This window comes from Micropterus salmoides, unplaced genomic scaffold (assembly GCF_014851395.1).
Source record: "Micropterus salmoides isolate LMB-PRFRI ecotype aquatic unplaced genomic scaffold, ASM1485139v1 Ms_hic_scaffold_18, whole genome shotgun sequence".
NCBI classification, from domain to species: Eukaryota; Metazoa; Chordata; class Actinopteri; order Centrarchiformes; family Centrarchidae; genus Micropterus; species Micropterus salmoides.
In genome coordinates, this window is record NW_024040928.1 from 4,731,480 (window position 1) to 4,748,128 (window position 16,649).

General features: G+C 43.2%; 1 protein-coding gene across 1 annotated transcript in view; it reads left to right on the forward strand.

The window, feature by feature from the left end:
- Positions 1-16,649, forward strand: part of lrfn2b (leucine rich repeat and fibronectin type III domain containing 2b) — a 158,002-nt gene that overhangs the window by 59,919 nt on the left and 81,434 nt on the right. The window contains exon 3 of the mRNA XM_038727542.1: positions 16,152-16,261. The gene's annotated coding sequence lies outside the window, so the exon portion shown is untranslated. The remainder of the gene's footprint in view (positions 1-16,151; positions 16,262-16,649) is intronic.

Consider the following 16,649-nt stretch of genomic DNA (forward strand, 5'->3'; position numbering starts at 1 on the left):
TCTGTAATGGACCATATGGTAGGTCAGGGTAATGAATTTCTACAGCACTAATTCAATGAGTACACCATATACATACCTCTCACAGAGATTCTGTTTTCATTCACACTCTTTTCCAATTGGATTTTGCTGGAGCTTAACCAGAGGTGGGGGACTGTGCATGTATGGAAACATAGCTTGGTGCGCTTACATTGCTGCAATTATGAGTCACTGCCCTTCTAACTAGAATACCTAAAGAAAAGAATAAAGAACTGTATACTGCCATTAGTAAACAACAGACTCTACACCTGGATCAACCCGTTCTCATGCACAACTTGTTACGCACTGGGGATCCCCATAGCGTCATAGTTCAACACACTGGGTGAAGCTTTGTAGAGTCACCTTTGAACTATAAAGGTAGGTATATGAAATTTAACAAAAAAGACGGAGTAAGGAGGTGGTTGGGGTAGACTGAGGGCCAGTAACCAGACTTTCAACCAGGACACTGATGTTTGTTTCCTGTGTGAAACAAAATGTAAGTAACGTTACTTAACTTATGTGTCAATTAGTGTACATAGTTATTTTAACCCAAACCATGATCTTTTCCCAACTCTAACCCAGTACTTCTGTTGCTTAAACCAAACCAAATTGCAACATTTCACAACTTTAACAATGTGCCGCTTCAAAGTGGTGATGTAACCGGACTTTGCATATTTATTGTTGCTAACTGTTAGGGGTGGTGATGGTGCAGTGGATAACACACATCCCCTAGGTGTGAGAGACCCAGAGCAAGATACTTAGCCCCTAGTTGCTCCAGAGGTGTGTGACCTCATACGGTACACTCACCTAAAGGATTATTAGGAGCACCATACTAATACTGTGTTTGACCCTCTTTCGCCTTCAGAACTGCCTTAATTCTGCTGAAAGTATTCTTTAGAAATGTTGGCCCATATTGATAGGATAGCATCTTGCAGTTGATGGAGATTTGTGGGATGCACATCCAGGGCACGAAGCTCCTGTTCCACCACATCCCAAAGATGCTTTATTGGGTTGAGATCTGGTGACTGTGGGGGCCGTTTTAGTACAGTGAACTCATTGTCATGTTCAAGAAACCAATTTGAAATGATTGGAGCTTTGTGACATGGTGCATTATCCTGCTGGAAGTAGCCATCAGAGGATGGGTACATGGTGGCCATAAAGGGATGGACATGGTCAGAAACAATGCTCAGGTAGGCCGTGGCATTTAAATGATGCCCAATTGGCACTAAGGGGCCTAAAGTGTGCCAAGAAAACATCCCCCACACCATTACACCACCACCACCAGCCTGCACAGTGGTAACAAGGCATGATGGATCCATGTTCTCATTCTGTTTACGCCAAATTCTGACTCCACCATCTGAATGTCTCAACAGAAATCGAGACTCATCAGACCAGGCAACATTTTTCCAGTCTTCAACTGTATAATTTTGGTGAGCTCTTGCAAATTGTAGCCTCTTTTTCCTATTTGTAGTGGAGATGAGTGGTACCCGGTGGGGTCTTCTGCTGTTGTAGCCCATCCGCCTCAAGGTCGTGCGTGTTGTGGCTTCACAAATGCTTTGCTGTATACCTCGGTTGTAATGAGTGGTTATTTCAGTCAAAGTTGCTCTTCTATCAGTTTGAATCAGTCGGCCCATTCTCCTCTGACCTCTAGCATCAATAAGGCATTTTCGCCCACAGGACTGACGCATACTGGATGTTTTTCCCTTTTCACACCATTCTTTGTAAACCCTAGAAATGGTTGTGTGTGAAAATCCCAGTAACTGAGCAGATTGTGAAGACCGGCCCGTCTGGCACCAACAACCATGCCACGCTCAAAATTGCTTAAATGACCTTTCTTTCCCATTTTGACATTCAGTTTGGAGTTCAGGAGATTGTCTTGACCAGGACCACATCCCTAAATGCATTGAAGCAACTGCCATGTGATTGGTTGATTAGATAATTGCATTAATGAGAAATTGAACAGGTGTTCCTAATAATCCTTTAGGTGAGTGTATGAATATATAAATTGACAACATAAAAATATACAACAACAAAGATCAGCAATCAACAACAAATATGTTTTTGTGGCGAGAGGTTTTGGTCCTGATTGACCGCAGCCTCCTGCCAGAGGGGAGAGTCTGAAACAGTTTGTGTCCGGGGTGGGAGGAGTCAGCTGCAATCTTTCCTGCTCGCCTCAGAGTCCTCGAGGAGTCCAGGTCCAGAAGAGAAGGAAGATTGCAGCCAATCACCTTCTCTGCAGAGTGAATGATGTGCTGCAACTGCCAGGGACAAGGGCAGGCTGCAGCACATCATTCGCTGTACCAGATGGTGACGGAGGAGGTGAGGATGGACTCAATGATGGCGGTCTAGAAGTGCACCATCACTGAACTTCTTCAGCTGCCGCAGGAAGTACATCCTCTGCTGGGCCTTCTTGGTCAGGGAGGTGATGTTCAGCTCCCACTTGAGGTCCTGGGAGATTATGGTGCCCAGGAGGCGGAAGGAGTCCACAGTGGTGACCGAGGAGTCACACAGGATGATGGGGGAGGCTGGGGCTGTGTGCTTTCTGAAGTCCACGACCATCTTCACGGTCTTCAGAGCGTTGAGCTCCAGACTGTTCTGGCTGCACCAGGTCACCAGATGGTCGATCTCCCACCTGTAGGCGGACTTGTCCCCACTTGAGATGAGCCCAATGAGGGTGGTGTCATCCGCAAACCTCAGGAGCTTGACGGACTGGTGCCTGCAGGTGCAGCTGTTGGTGTACAAGGAGAAGAGAAGGGGGAAAGAACACAGCCTTGAGGGGAACCGGTGCTGATGGTCCTGGAATCAGAGAATGTTTTCCCAGCTTCACGTGCTGCTTCCTGTCCGTGAGGAAGTCAGTGATCCACCTGCAGGTGGAGTCAGGCACGTTCAGCTGAGAGAGCTTGTCCTGGCGTAGGTTCCTGGGGAGTCCAGGTGCTGGAGGATGTAGTGAAGGGCCATGTTTACTGAATCATCTACAGACCTGTTGGCTCTGTAGGCGAACTGCAGGGCGTCCAGGAGTGGGTCAGTGATGGATTTAAGGTGGGACAACACAAGGCGCTCAAAAGACTTCATGACCACAGAGGTCAGGGCGACAGGTCTGTAGTCGTTTAGTCCAGTGGTCCTTGGTTTGTTGGGGACAGGGATGATAGTGGAGGCTTTGAAGCAGGCTGGCACATGGCATGTCTCCAGTGAGGTGTTAAAAATGTCTGTGAACACCGGAGACAGCTGATCAGCACAGTGCTTCGGGGTGGATGGGGAGACAGAGTCCGGCCCAGCTACTTTGCGGGGTTTCTGCCTCCTGAAAAGACCGTTGACTTCCCTCTCTGTGATGGAGAGAGGGAGGGAGGGGGTGGAGCTGGCCAGCTCTGAGGAGGGAGGGGACTGAGGCTGAAGCTGAGCGGAGGAGTCACGGGGGATGGTGTCCGATTGACTCTCAAAGCGGCAATAGAACTGGTTCAGCTCATTTGCCAGGCAAGAATCGTTTATAGAGTGGGGGACTTTCGGTTTATAGTTTGTGAACAAGATGTGTCTGCGAAGGGCGCGCAGTATTGTCAGGGACACCTCTCGCTCTGGCTACAGACTTTTTGACCTCCTCTACTCTAGAAGGTACTACAGGACTCTCCTTTCCAGGACAAGCACCCTCAGGAACATCTTCTTCCCTTCATCTTTCACCTTGATGAAACTCACCACAGTGACACCTCTATACTGCATGTACATTACTCTGCACATTACTACTTTTGGCACTCAATCTAAACTGCATTTCGTTCTGTCTCAGTATGTGTAAAATAAAAATTTTAATTAAAATAATATGTAATTTAATTTAAACCATGTTAATTGCAGAGATCTGGAATAAGGGTAACATCCTTACAACAAAGTCTGGCAGAGCTTCAAGTCTTTGGTGTATGCTTACCAAAGACAGTTTGGATAATAATTTTACAATTCACCTTGATTTTCTCTTCCAAAAGCTGGAGGTTTGTTTCCAACCTGTTAGACTGTCTGGCTGCTCGTGTTCCTTGCCCCATCTGACTTCTTTATAGTGAAGTCAATGTCTTCCCAGATCTCAGCAAATGACTTGTTGAGCATATATGAGCAGTGTTTCCCACATATTGATTCGGCAGGTTTATCAACTGCTGCCCAGGTATATTTGGCGACCCATTTTAGTATTTTGCAGAGAAACACAGAGAGAGACGTTTTGTGGTATTACAATACAAGATGTGCATGTGGTGGATGTTTTACAAGCACAAGGTAAAGCAACAGTGAACAGTGAACGCACCAGAGCAGATGTCATTTGGTACCATAATGGTTTGATTGTTTCGATAAGCTATGGCGTTAACAAGCCACATGTGGCTCCGCTGCTGCTGTTAAAATGGAATCACAGGTGGAAGAATCCAAAAGACAACATCTGTGTCTTTTTGTCAGCTTTATAAAATGTACAGCTCATGGAGGCAGTCAGCAGAGCAGACACATACAGGCCGAGAGAGACAGAAAGAGGCGGGGCAAGCCGGTGTGTTTCCAGTAAGACACCTGAAAAGTGTTCTCTCATTAATAAAGCAACAATACAGAGCTAACATCTGGGGCAATGCGATCCTGTGTAATGATACCTCAGAAATGCCAGACAGCTCATGATTAAGTGAAAACTGTGAGGTAGTGTGCATAGCCTCCTCAGAGTTGTGAGGATAAAGGTGAGCAAAATACCAAATGACCAAATATTTCCTCTGCAGAGCTGTCACTCATTACAGCTCCACAACTGTCCTGAGGCTCAGAGAATCCCATTAGCCGGAGCAGAGAGTGGATAGGGTTGGACAAAGACATAGTCTCATCTTTGTTTTAATCAATGGACAGAGTCTGTGATTGCTTTTCGCCCAGGTATACGTGTCTGACATGCCAAATGGTTGGTTAATACAAAGCAAATGGACAACTCGTCTTTATCGCTGATTTATTCCTGTTCCCAAGGTTGATGAGTCCCTGTGGTTTGATCTGCCGTCTCCACAGACATGTAGATTTTCTTAGCAACATAGCCATGGTGTTGCTGTTGCCATCTGCAATGAATAACAATGGGTGGATGGCTGATGTTCCATGCCACCCATACAGACCACAGCTGTTTTGTGGCTTCAATCGGCCTCCCAGAGACGGAGAGGTGGTGCTGTTCACAAAGCAAAGATATCCTGCCTGGAAAGCTCCAATCCTCTGTGCTGGAGCCATACTTCAATCATCTACTGGCCGTGGCTTAACCACAAATCCAAAGATTTTAAGCTCACCTCCAGATTATCATCCTTCTCTTTTGAAAAATGGAAAGGAAGGGCCACATTGGGGTAAATTATTGTAGGCAGGATGTGTAGTATGTGTAGTATGTGGGGAAATTAAGGCCTGCTCATAGCTTGTGCTATGCTTTATCAGAGAGCCTTATCACTGTCTTTTCATACGTTCCAGTTGTTGTTTTGCAATGCACACCTCAGCTGTGTGGAAATGTGCCAATTGCAAATTTACAAGGAACACTTAAAGGTTAACTCATCCAATCAGAGGTGAAATTATAAATATAAATAGACTAATTACCTAAAAAACAAGCATTTAAAGTATACATTCATGAAATGGTAAATTATAGTAAATTATAAGATCATAGAACATAGGAGCTCCATTCAAAAGGTAGATGTGAAACACCCAGATGCCAGAAATATTTTAAATGCCAAACATTCAATGATGAGTTTTTCTTTTATTGCTGTTGATAAGGTCACTGAGGGGGTGACGTTAACTTTCTAAGAAAATGGAAAGTGCCTTTCTGGATTTCTAATCTCAGAGGGTTATTGTCTATCTGTGAGAAATTAATGAAGAATTTAGTATTAGAACGTTCTTTTTTGTAGTTCTTTTAAGACCAGAAAGTTTCAATGAGGTGGTAAATTCTGTTTTATAAAACAGATTGCTCAAATCAAGTAATTTGATTAGTTGTTAGCCATGGCATATACCTGTATATAAAGTATACAAAATATATACCTGTGGCTATGACCTGTGATTCCTTTACACAATTCAGGATCACTCCTTGAAGGAACAAACAGTAGTCTAACAAACTGCTACAAAACCTCTACAAAATGGAAACATTTATGGTCAACTTTGACCTCCATGGTGGCCAAGCTATGGAGGAGTGTATTGAGCAATGTATATCTCCAGGGGGAAAATCACCTGCTGAACCTAAAAGATGACATGCATACATAAAGAGGAGGTTGGCGAACTGGAAAAAAAATGAGACAGACAGAACACCGTCAAAAAAATGGTTCTTCAAATGCTTTGAAGATTGGTGTAAGGATGAAGGTTTTAGTTTTAAACCCTGAGAAAAGTCAAATAATGAGTCAGTGAAATTTTGCAAAATTTCTGTGCCACTGTCAGAAATGGTAAAGATAAAGAAGGTGCTGGATACCAACACTCCGGAGGGGCTAGTAAACAAAGGGTAGTCTGATGTTCAACTACACTTCAGGCGTAGTGGAAATGAGGGTAATCAGTAGCTCAAATCCACGCCATTCAACATCAAATGAGATGAATCCATGCTTAAGTATGCAACACTGGCCTTCAACGAGCATTCAAAGAATCACAATGACCTGCAGGAGAATAACATAGAGAGCACAATGGGAGTCATGCTTGAACAGCCTGACGATCCTCTCTACCCCGTTTCATCTATAGAGAAATGTCTCTCCCACCTACCCTCAGACGCACCAGCCCTCTATCATCACCCAAAGAGAAAAGTGATCTGTGGTGTCGAAGATAAAAATCAATGTAATAAAAAAATATAAATAAAATAACTAGTATGTTGCATAGCAACCGCCTTGAACAATGTGTAGACAGCCAGGAGGGCCCATTTTCTTGCCAGAATAATGCTTTATGCTTAGTGCATGTTAATAGAAATGGGCTAAACTTTTTATTGCTATACTTACTGTAACCGTGACATACTGAAATTATATCATAGGTACAGAGGTTCTTAGCTGTGATATAATCACAATATGTCAGGGCCTGTCATGAGCTATTGCTTAACTATTTCTGTGATGGTATTTTGTGTAGTAACTGATAATGTCATATTTTGTCGGGTACTTTTATTCTGAGGTTTTTCTGTTATTCTTGGGCTGACCACCTGTGTGTCTACCTCTCATTGGATAATTTACATTAATAATTGATATCAGCCATCTTGTAGTGTATACACAGGCTGTGCTTTCCCCATTCTGTTAAACACACTCATGAAGGCCTGGTCCTGAAATGCCTTTTTCCATATTTTGTTTTCTGTCCAGAAGCCACTATTATGGCAAGTTGTTTTCCCTATTTTAAATCATTAATGTGCTTGGTTAACAACCCATCCACCGCACAGATTTTGCACTCTACAGCAGATCCACATTGTAGTTGTTTTTCCTATTGCCAAGAGGTTACCTCCCTCAGTCAAGAAAGTTTTACTTTTTGTGTTGGATTCTCTTAGATCTCTGTCATGGCGGTCTTTTTTTGTATGTTGCTTAAATAATCCAGGTTAACAGGTTTAAATCAGCAAAGTTTCAGTTTAGCCCTATGAAACAAACCCAGCACAGGTTCTGGCTGTTGATCTGATCCAGTGATGACTGAGCTGATTCACTCATTCAGTCATTGGTTTGCCAACCGACTATCACCTGCCCACTGACAGCATGGCAGCAGTTAGCTGGCCCAGGACATGCAGAGAGGCTAGGTATGGATATCAGTCTGCTGCTGAAAGGGGGCAACCATCTGCCACTGCATATGGAGCCAGTCCAAAGTATGGACAGCAACCTGTGAAGCTCAGGATTCAGAGACAGAGTTTGACCTTTACTACTGCCACTATGCTCTGGTGATGTTTATACTACTACAAATAAGTCTTGTATTGTTAGATTTGAGCAGAGCAACGATACACTGGGTTACAGTCTTCTTTATTGAGCCACAAATTACATTTAAAGGAAAAACAATTACTAGAGGTTTTAGGGTACACAGAAGTCATGTTTGTTAAATATTTCTGTACAGTGGGGAAAACAAAAACAATCAACCATACTTATCCATAGTCGTTTTATCACTGCAGTAGATGGCACCCAGTTTGGAGAAGGAGACATGAGTAAGAGGCCGAAGCTAAGCAATTTAAATCGCTCTCTATAATTTTACCTAGCAGAGTTTCTGCTCTACCACTGGCTCGATCAGTTAGTTAGTTTGTTAGTTATGTTCATTACTAACACTTTTAAACCAAAAAAGTCACAAAATAATACAAACTAACTAACCAACTGAATCAGCAGTAGACCAGCAAGTTCAGCGTTCAGAAGTTGTGACAGATTATAAGAGATTTTAAAGCACAATAATTTATAGTTCATTCTTACTCTTGCAATCCAAATCCCATTCAAGTGTAATTTTGTTTTCTTTAACTTGGGCCCTATTTGCACATATTTTGGATGGTGATAGGGCAGTGGGTAAGACACATGCCTTTGGTGTGAGAAACCTGGGTTCAGTTCCCACTCTGACATCTGTCAATGTGTCCCTGATTAACACACTTAGCCCCTAGCAGGCCCGGAGGTGTGAGACCTCTGACATATATAGCAATTCTAAATTGCTTTGTGTCAGCTAAATGTAATTTGCAATATTTGCTAAATTCCTACTAGGTACAAAATGTTTTAGAATCCGTGCAGTAGATGGCTTTGTGGACAAAATCTTTATGGGATATGTTGCAGCCACTGCAGCTGGTTCGCGGCTGACTGCTAAAGCCACCTACTGCATAGATTCCAAAACGTTTTGCACCTATTCGTCATTTGGACCCCGAAATATGCAAAAATAAAGTCCAGGTTCAAAATTACCAAAATTATCCTTTAATGCCAGGAAAGGCAAAAAAGGATTAATGTCAGCAATGATGATAAAAATAAAAATGCTCATGATACTCATTATATATACCTATATATTAAGTCAAACTTTTAAAATACTAAGACAAAATGATGGATTATCTGGTCCAAATTCTCAATTGTCATGAAATAAAACACTCTCATTCACAATTGTAATTTAAAAAGTTAATTATGACTTTCACCCTACAAATAAAACAAAAAAGTCAAATTCTTTTTCTGGCAAGAATGATCCTCCACAGATGACAGATGTGTATGCTTGATTGAGAACCACAGGGGTCACCGGTCGAGGTCTCCAGATTGCTGCGTTTACAGATTGGTTTATTGGTACATTATAGGGTTGTAAAGGCTTGCCCCGCCTCTCTCTGTCTCCCCCCCCTCGCCTGTCTACTCCACTTTCTTACCTTTTATAAAGTCGTCTAAAAGACACCGAACTCGTCTTTTTTCCGTATTTTTCCACCCACGATCCATTATCACAGCAGTAGGTGAGCCGCTTGTGGGCTTGTTAATGACACAACCTATCAAACAACCGAAACCAACATCTGGCCCCTGTGTGTTCACTGCTGCTTTACCTGGTCCCTGCTTGTAAAATATACACCGTGACTTGTGACGTCATCGGCTACCAAGCTTTTTAAAGTCTGTGCGAGTGAACACATGCACATAAGACGACCGCTATTCCCCCCGATGCCATCGTCCATCCCGATGTTTCAATGTAGACATCGCCTAATGTAAACATTTTCTAGTATAAACCGTACTGAGGCATACCATGCATGCCTGCTATTCTACTGGTGCACAGTGCTACTAATTGATACAGACACAGTGGCATCTGCCCAGTCCTACCACAGCCTCTGTGAAACAGCTGGAGGTTAAGTGCAGTGTTGGAGGTGTTAATAGTTGGGTTGTTGAATGGGAAGGGGAGAGTATCACTTGTTTACTGTTCTCTCTCACACACACATATACACACACACACACACACATTGGCAACATTCCAGTAATTAGCCGTGGGCTCTGACCTTTAGGCTGCAGCTGTGTATGTGTGGAGGGAAGGAGGGAAAAAGATCCCTTCAGTGTCAAAGACGTTTCACCCAAGCCAGCATGTGCATGCAAATTTACTCCAGGAAATCATTCCCTTTTGTGTTTTCACTTTGCATTTTCTTGCCTAATGATGTATTCATATCCTGGCATGTTGATTAAGTTAATGATAGAAGAGACGGGAATTGAACTCATCATGTTTTATGGATCAAAGACACAATGAGATCTGTGCCACTTTGCCCATGTGTTTTTCTCCCAATTAGGCAAGTGGCTGACACTGCCTGGCGGATGATAGGCCGCTGCTGCTGATGGAGATCGATAGGAGGCACGAGATGCCCGTGGGAGTTTTGCTTATTGGGGTGTCACAGCCATCTCCCTGCATTGATATCACACAACTAGCTTAATGTATTTATTATCATCTGCATCATCTTCTCACATATTGTCTGTTGTCTGGTTCAATCAAAAAACATTCTTTGACTTAAGCCATTTCCCACAGAGGACTTGGATTACATGCAAAGTTGCATCAGAGTACAAGATTTAAACGAATTATGGAGCGGATGAGCGGATGTTGTTGGCTAATTAATGTCAGCTGATTCAGTTTTTGTCCGCACGCAAAAAAAGTCATTCCATCCTTCACATCTCATTTTCGTTCAGTCTCAAAATAGCCTAGAGTTTATTAATGGAGGGCAGGATCCAAGGTAGTGTTCTGTGTGAATGCAGTTGTAAGCCATATATTTAATCTAGTGCATTGGATTTGAATAGGACTTAAATAGTGAGCTGCAGTGCGCATGAACCACCTACTCACAGGGAAGGTCAAATGCTAATAGAAGGAGATCTCGGGGAACTGTGTTGTCAAAGAGTACTGCAGGTCTTCTCTAAACTGAATGGGTAAACAGTCTGTCTGTTCGTGACACTGCTTAGTGTGAAACACGCTGCCTTGCATACATAATTTTAACATTTATCCCTGTGCAAAAATGCAGTTACAGTACGTCTGTACGGATGAATGTGAAGTCTATAGTGTATCTTGAACATGTCGAGCGGTCTTTCTGTCCTTTGTCATTGTACTGGGACACCCTGCTAAACTACCGCTGCATTCGTCATGTCATCTGAGGTGATCAGTATGCGAATGAACAAATCTTTGATGCCAGGATCAGACTATTAATCTATTATTGTCTTTTGAGATGGTCACAGTGTCAGATTAGGCAATCATAAAGTCACACATTGTTGCTGGGACAGCAGTCAGTGTCAGTGCAGGAAGTAGCGTACCCTCAGTATATCAAGGTAGTGGCTAAACATAGGTGGTACATATAAGGTAGGGGAATGGCAGTCTGGGTGGAGGATGAGCATATTGTGTGACTGACTTTCATGCAGGAGACCAGAGTTTGCAATTAACCTTTGGCTTTCCCTATCCCACAAGCGGCCTAGCCATCAGAAGCACCGGGAAATGACTCGGTGGGCCGAGGGCCGTTTTGTCCTGCCGTTAATTGCCAACTTGACCAGCGGCTGCAATAATATAGCAGCCATCAGGCGCGTCTCAAGGCCTTTTCAGATGGGGAGCGACGCTTCGCCTGCATAACTGCTTGGATCCGTCACTGCGTTCCCAATGTGAACAGACGGGCAGACAAGCGCTCCGCGAGTAAACTCCAGGCACTCCATGGGTAGTAACAAAGTCCTTATTGGCAAAGATGCTGGGGATCTGGACGAGAAGAGGGGAAGGCTTCTGCTGAGCTGAACTGGGCCTGGATCTGGTGAGCAGGAGGTGAATGGGGTGGAGGAGTGTGATACTGACTTCATGATTGGCTAAGCTGAACGTGGTGAAACCTAATTGAAAAACTAGGCAAGAAAGCCCATAGTCAGCTGTTGAGGGCAGGGAGAGAAAGAATAAATAAGAGAGTAATAGGTATCTAAATTCAGGCTTCACCGGTAGTGGCCATATCATGTAATTACAGAGTACATTACACCACACTGCTGGGTGCCTTCCTATTTTAAAGTGGTAACTGTTACCAATATTGTTGCCGGGGCGTGAGTGCACCGTCGGCTGAGACTGGCTGCCTCACTGCGGCTTTCAACTAGGTCATGGATAGAAAAAAATAGATGTGAAATGGCATGTTTTAATAAAGAAGTAACTAAAAGCAAAGCATGCAGTTATTCTTTGAACCAAGATGTGCTGTACTGCTTGTACACAAGGGCCTGCTTCAGCATGTTTTCTTATATAGCACCGAATCATGACATAACATGCCACTGTATTGTTTGCAGTCACACAGGGTCCCTTTAACATGATGTTCCAGGCAGACCTGGGTTATGTTTCTGTTTAAGTTGTTTGTGCAAAACCAGATAAAGGGGGCATTGGGGGACAGGGCGATTAAGAACTTTATGAACAAAACTGCCTGTGAAACATGACTCACTGATGATAAATCAGAGTGTGACACATGATGGTAAAAGCAGTAATAGGAGTGTGAAATTTAGTGCTGATGCTGCTGCCTGTGATAATCCCTCCATCTGGTTTCCCATTCACAAATGCAAAACATGCCAGCATAGAAAATGAACTGCATTAACTTAGTAGGAATATAGTTTTAGAATAGCTAATGGGTACTGTTTTAATAGTACTTTAGCTAGCTAAATATATGATATATTTTATAGATAAGAGCAAATGTTGGCAGTTGTTTTCCCAACTATACCTTCACATTTTACTAAAACGCCTTCCTGAAGCTACTGAATCAAATATTTGAAGAGTAAATACGTTGCATATTTATGCTACATAGATGTACAGCTCCTGCACTCACAGCCAGTCAGACTATTTGATTTTAAACTGTACTTGCATAAAACAGTAACATCACCATTCAGCTGCTGGGTGATGGTGCAGTAGCCTAATTAATGTGTCAATATACCTTTTGTTGTAACTTCATATGGTGATAAAGATGGCTGAAAACGTTAATTTGCTGTTCCAATGTCACTGCTTCCAGAATTTCTCAGTAGATCATTGTACACTGTTGGTGTGATGGACAGATAACTTAACAGGAATAAAGATGGCACAGTGATTCACTGTTGAGCTGGCAGAGTGGCACACAGGTGATGTAACCTCTTGGCAGAGCAGCTGCTAGCTGCTAGCTTCTGGGGTGTCTCACAGGATGGTCATGTAACTTTGATTAGGAACACAGTTGTTCTCTATTTACAGAGAACATGCTAACAGTAATTGTGTCCATTTGTAGAGACCTTCTGGCACCTTTTCCTAACCTTAACCATACCATAGGGACTCTTGGCAAATATGTTGGAAAGAAAGAATTTTCAACATGTTGGCATTGGATGTTAAAAAAAGGTTTTATTGAGCGTAATTTAGGGTTTCAAAGAACTTTCCAATACAATCATTCTTGTTGGGCAGTAGGGTTGCATTTAGACATACACGTCTTGGTGTGCAGGTTGGCTGGGTGTGAAATGAAAGGGAGAAATATATAATATTAATACAGAGAGAAAGCAAACAGGAGGGAAAAGAAAGCTTTGAGAAAGCCAGAGCGAGAAAGGGTATGTGGAGACAGAGAATTAGAAGTAGAGCAGAGAATCAGGCATCAGGGTTCCTGCAGTCCCATAATAGAAGCTGCTGCTGAAGTCACATGCACTAACAAAGACCACGCCAGTAAGATATGGATTTAGAATAGTTTATTGCGTGTTATGGATGGAGGAGAGCCAAGATGATGTAGGAGGGCTGGAAAAGGGTCTGGGATGGAGGAGTATGAAGATGGTCTGGTGTCTGCTGATGGCAGGGGGATAGATGGGAACCAAGGGAGTCGAGACTCTGAGAGGGGGAGCCATCTCTTCATAGATTAATGGAAAGAGCCCCCGTTGCTCCTGTATTCAAGCAAAAGAGGTTTGGCAGGAAGGACAACGTGACAACGGCGTCAAAGGGGAAGTGAACGGAAAAGGTGTACCTAAGTACTTTTTGCGCGGAAATGGGATGACTGTGAGACGTTGTTCCTCAATGTAGTTATGAAACTTATATAAAACTAAAACTAAAAAAAACCTTATTTCTGATGTTCAGCATTAAGTAGATTTGAAGTGAAAGCTGTAAATTGTGTCTTTGTTGGTCATTGTATTTAGTCAGATTGAATGTGTGGTAAGGATGAACATCCTGTGCTCACAACATTAATTAGAGAGTTGAGACTGCTCCTTGGAACAGACGATAATGCAATCAGAAATCATAATCCATATTGAGCAAGGCCTGCTGTGGGCATTAAACTAGTGGGAACTAAGTAGCTTGTGGGTCCTAATGAGCAGGGCTCACTTTACTGTGACTGATGGCTTCCTGGCTGATGATGAGAATTTCTTAATGCTGTGTTTCTCCTGGTAGCGGACTCTGTCAGAGTTTGGTGCTGCTGGTTTGTATCACAGCCTGCAATGTCCACTGATGCATAGCACTGCCTCCTGTGACCCTCTGTCAACTAACAGATAGGGCCAAATCAGCAAAATCTAAACATGTCAGCAAAATCAGGCAAAACGCCCTGATTCTGAAATGCTCCCTGTGGGAAATGCAGCCTGCAGACAACCGAACAAAACTGGGTCACAGCGAGCGGTTGCTGGTAAGCAGAGTAGAAGCCGTAGGTAGAAGCACAAAAAGGACAAAATAGGAGATGATGCACTTTAAGGACCAGTCAATCAATAATCATGACAATTGTGATCTAATCTTGATTATCATTTGGCCATAATTGTGCAGCCCTACTAATAGAGCCAGTGTGAGTCTAGCACAGCAGGCTTGCCTCATGCTCTGAGAAAGTATCTCACTTTTCTCTTCTATTTGTGCACTCCACTCACTGCTGAGCTGAAATCTGCAAGTGTTACAGCGTTTTGAGAGTGGGTTGCAAGGATGTCGCCTCGAGCCAGTTTTTGTACAGAAGCTATGGTTTTGTATTTAAAAAGAATTGCAATTTGCAGGTATCCACAATATTCAAATTAACGCTGATGTCTTCAGACTTACTATAAACGCTTGTGACACATGCTCGATGAGGGGCAAAATCAGCTGTCGATGAAATCAGAAGCAGAACAATACAGATGAAGTAATGCTGCTCCCATGGTATTATAACAAATAACACACACTGCAGTGCACTGGAGAATTGGCCGCAACCTTGTAATTATTATGAAATATAGAAAAGCCACCACAAGAATTAGAAAGTATAATTCATCCAGATGGATAAAACTGCCCTTTACCAAGTGTGTAATAAGCTCTGAGCATTGTTTTCATACTACTACTTACCACCACCTGTGTGAGTAACAGCTTTTCCGTATATGTTTTCTGCACCATTTTTGCGTGCCATAATTTTATTTGGAGGCACTGTTTGGATGAAGGGCCTTCATCATGCATGGACAGATGAATATTGCGTCCCATCAACCGCTTGTCCTGCTTACAAGGTCGCGGGGGGCTGGAGCCAATCCCAGCTGCCATCGGGCGACGGACAGGTCGCCAGTCCATCGCAGGGCCACACATAGACAAACAACCAGTCACGCTCACACTCACACCTGAGGACAATTTAGGGTCACCAATCAACCTAGTCTGCATGTCTCTGGACGGTGGGAGGAAGCCGGAACACCCAGAGAACATACAAACTCCACACAGAAAGGCCGGGGACGACCAAGGTTCAATCTTGCGACCTTCTTGCCGTGAGGCGACAGTGCTAACCACTGTACCACTGCGCCGCCCAACATTGTGTCACAATGCTATTAATTTACATTTTGATGTCCAAGTGTAACCTGTGATGTACATGTAAACAATCTTTGTCCTTTGTCTTTGCAGAGAGTAAGGGGTCTTAACTTTGTGGTTTCATGCCATGTGTCCTTTCAAAGACTTATGGGTTGCTGCAATGATTGCTCATACCATACCATCATACCAAATTTCACTAGTTTCTGCATATTAAAAGTTCCAAACTAATGCTATGCAGTTTGAAGAGTTTGTACACAGTTTGAGTCTCTGATCAAGGCAGATGTGTTAAGACTGGTATTCAAGTTTCCAAGACTGTTCACTCTGCACAAATGTGTTTTTTAGCTTGTCATTTCATGCTATGGCTGAAGACTCTGAAGTGGAATAGGCTATGCCAAAAGGAGAAGAGAGCGTCATGAACTTTCAACTGCACTGTGTGCAGACAGACATTTGTAGAATGCAATGAAAAATGATGCAACCACTTCAATATAATTTGAATTGAGAGTCTACCAGGCAAGTGCATGGACAGTGATTGATTGCTTAAATGCACTCTGTATGTCTTCCCACAGGAGGTTGTGACAGGGAAGATGTGTTCGGAGCCCCAGGCACTGCAGAGGTGTGAAAATGGAGTCCTGACCTCAGGTGGTTCTTCCACCTCATAATCCTTACCCTATTCACTGTAAGTTTTTCATCCAGTCGTTGATTTTCTCACAACAAAGACAACTGTGTGCCTGTGAAGATCACATAGTCATAAAGGGATGCACAAAATGTCAGAGCTGAAGGTCAAGAAAGTGCAGGATCTTACGATTTTAGAACAAGGGCTGGCAGATATGGATTACGCTTCTGGGAATAAAAGGTTGTGTTATTGAAAAGTCTGATTTAAAGGAGTGTCTCTAAAGTATCACTGCTTCCATGAAACCAGCTCGAAATGTTGATGTAAATATTGATGTAGGGGAGGTTTGCAGAGTGCACAGTATCTCAGCCATATCACCAAACTAAGGCAGAAACTGGTAGTTGTTGCCGCTCTGTGTGGGTTTGATGCCCTCCTAAAAATGCCCCATCAGTCA